This window comes from Arachis duranensis, chromosome 2 (assembly GCF_000817695.3).
Source record: "Arachis duranensis cultivar V14167 chromosome 2, aradu.V14167.gnm2.J7QH, whole genome shotgun sequence".
Taxonomy (NCBI): domain Eukaryota; kingdom Viridiplantae; phylum Streptophyta; class Magnoliopsida; order Fabales; family Fabaceae; genus Arachis; species Arachis duranensis.
The window spans coordinates 11520271-11523068 of NC_029773.3; the positions used below are offsets into that span (position 1 = coordinate 11520271).

Genomic DNA, 2798 nt, shown 5'->3' on the forward strand with positions numbered 1-2798 from the left:
GAAAAATAGATAAATATAACATTGGGTTGCCTCCCAACAAGCGCTTCTTTAATGTCATTAGCTTGACAGAGGACTCTCATGGGGCCTCAGAAATGCTCAGAGCAATGTTGGAACCTCCCAACACCAAACTTAGACTTTGAATGTGGGGGTTCAACACCAAACTTAGAATTTGGTTGTGGCCTCCCAACACCAAACTTAGAGTTTGACTGTGGGGGCACTGTTTGGCTCTGTTTTGAGAGAAGCTCTTCATGCTTCCTCTCCATGATGACAGAGGGATATCCTTGAGCCTTAAACACCAAGGATTCTTCATTCACTTGAATGATCAATTCTCCTCTATCAACATCAATCACAGCCCTAACTGTGGCTAGGAAGGGTCTGCCAAGGATGATGGATTCATCCATGCACTTCCCAGTCTCTAGGACTATGAAATCAGCAGGGATGTAATGGTCTTCAACTTTTACCAGAACATCCTCGACAAGTCCATAGGCTTGTTTTCTTGAATTGTCTGCCATCTCTAGTGAGATTTTTGCAGCTTGCACCTCAAAGATCCCTAGCTTCTCCATTACAGAGAGAGGCATGAGGTTTACACTTGAACCTAAGTCACACAAGGCCTCTTTGAAGGTCATGGTGCCTATGGTACAAGGTATGGAAAACTTCCCAGGGTCTTGTCTCTTTTGAGGTAATTTCTGCCTAGACAAGTCATCCAGTTCTTTGGTGAGCAAAGGGGGTTCATCCTCCCAAGTCTCATTTCCAAATAACTTGTCATTCAACTTCATGATTGCTCCAAGGTATTTAGCAACTTGCTCTTTAGTGACATACTTATCCTCTTCAGAGGAAGAATACTCATCAGAGCTCATGAATGGCAGAAGTAAGTCCAATGGAATCTCTATGGTCTCATTTTGAGCCTCAGATTCCCATGGTTCCTCATTGGGGAACTCATTGGAAGCCAGTGGACTTCCATTGAGGTCTTCCTCAGTGGCGTTCACTGCCTCTTCCTCCTCTCCAAATTCGGCCATGTTGATGGCCTTGCACTCTCCTTTTGGATTTTTTTTCTGTATTTCTTGGGAGAGTACTAGGAGGGAGTTCAGTAATTCTCTTGCTCAGCTGACCCACTTGTGCCTCCAAGTTTCTAATGGAGGGCCTTGTTTCAGTCATGAAACTTTGAGTGGTTTTGATTAGATCAGAGACCATGGTTGCTAAGTCAGAGTTATTCTGCTTAGAACTCTCTGTCTGTTGCTGAGAAGATGATGGAAAAGGCTTGCTATTGCTAAACCTGTTTCTTCCATCATTATTATTGTTGAAACCTTGTTGAGGTCTCTGTTGATCCTTCCATGAGAAATTTGGATGATTTCTCCATGAAGGGTTATAGGTGTTTCCATAGGGTTCTCCCATGTAATTCACCTCTTCCATTGAAGGGTTCTCAGGATCATAAGCTTCTTCCTCAGATGAAGCTTTCTTAGCACTGCTTGGTGCATTTTGCATTCCAGTCAGACTTTGAGAAATCATATTGACTTGTTGAGTCAATATTTTGTTCTGAGCCAATATGGCATTCAGAGTGTCAATCTCAAGAACTCTTTTCTTCTGACCAGTCCCATTGTTCACGGGATTTCTTTCAGAAGTGTACATGAATTGGTTATTTGCAACCATTTCAATCAGTTCTTGAGCCTCAGTAGGTGTCTTCTTCAGATGAAGAGATCCTCCAGAAGAGCTATCCAAAGACATTTTGGATAGTTCAGAGAGACCATCATAGAAAATACCTATGATGCTTCATTCAGAAAGCATGTCTGAGGGACACTTTCTGATTAATTGTTTGTATCTTTCCCAAGCTTCATAGAGGGATTCTCCATCCTTCTGTCTGAAGGTTTGGACTTCCACTCTAAGCTTACTCAATCTTTGAGGTGGAAGGAACTTTGCCAAGAAGGCATTGACTAGCTTTTCCCAAGAGTCCAGGCTTTCTTTAGGTTGAGAATCCAACCATATTTTAGCGTCACCCAGCACCTTCCTTGGATTGTTGGCATTGTTGTTGTTCTCGGCTGCCATGTGTTCTTCTTCTTTGAAGATTTCTGTTAGGTCCTCTACAGAGAGTTGTGCCTTAGCTTCTCTTAGTTTTCGCTTCAAGGTCCTTTCAGGTTCAGGATCAGCCTCAACAAGAATGCTTTTGTCTTTGCTCCTGCTCATAAGAAAGAGAAGAGAACAAGAAAATGTGGAATCATCTATGTCACAGTATAGAGATTCCTTAAGGTGTCAGAGGAAAAGAAAAATGGAAGACAGAGGTAGAAAATTCGAACTTATCAAAGAGGATGGAGTTCGAATTGTGTATTAAGGAATAGTGTTAGTCCATAAATGGAAGGATGTGAGAAGAAGGGAAGTAATTTTCGAAAATTAAGTAAAAGATTTTGAAAACATTTTGAAAAACACTAATTGATTTTCGAAAATAAAAGTGGGAAAGAAATCAAGTGATTTTTGAAAAAGAATTTGAAATTAGAAATCAAAAGGATTTGATTGAAAACTATTTTGAAAAAGATATGGTTAAGAAGATATGATTGAATATAAAAAAAAGATGTAATTGAGAAGATATGATTTGAAAAACATTTTTTAAAAAGATTTGATTTTGAAAATTAATGACTTGTCTATCAAGAAAAGATATGATTCAAACATTAAACCTTTCTCAACAGAAAAGGCAACATACTTGAAATGTTGAATCAAATCATTAATTGATAGCAAGTATCTTTGAAAATAGAAAGAAATTGAATTTGAAAAAGATTTGATTGAAAAGATATGATTTGAAAAAGATTTGA

General features: G+C 39.1%; 1 non-coding gene across 1 annotated transcript; it reads left to right on the top strand.

Annotated features, from left to right (window-relative positions):
- Positions 1-1776: 1776 nt before the first annotated feature.
- On the top strand, positions 1777-1884 carry LOC127745344 (small nucleolar RNA R71). Its single transcript, XR_008006541.1, has one exon. It is a non-coding gene; the product is annotated as a small nucleolar RNA R71 (small nucleolar RNA).
- The last annotated feature ends 914 nt before the right edge of the window (positions 1885-2798 follow it).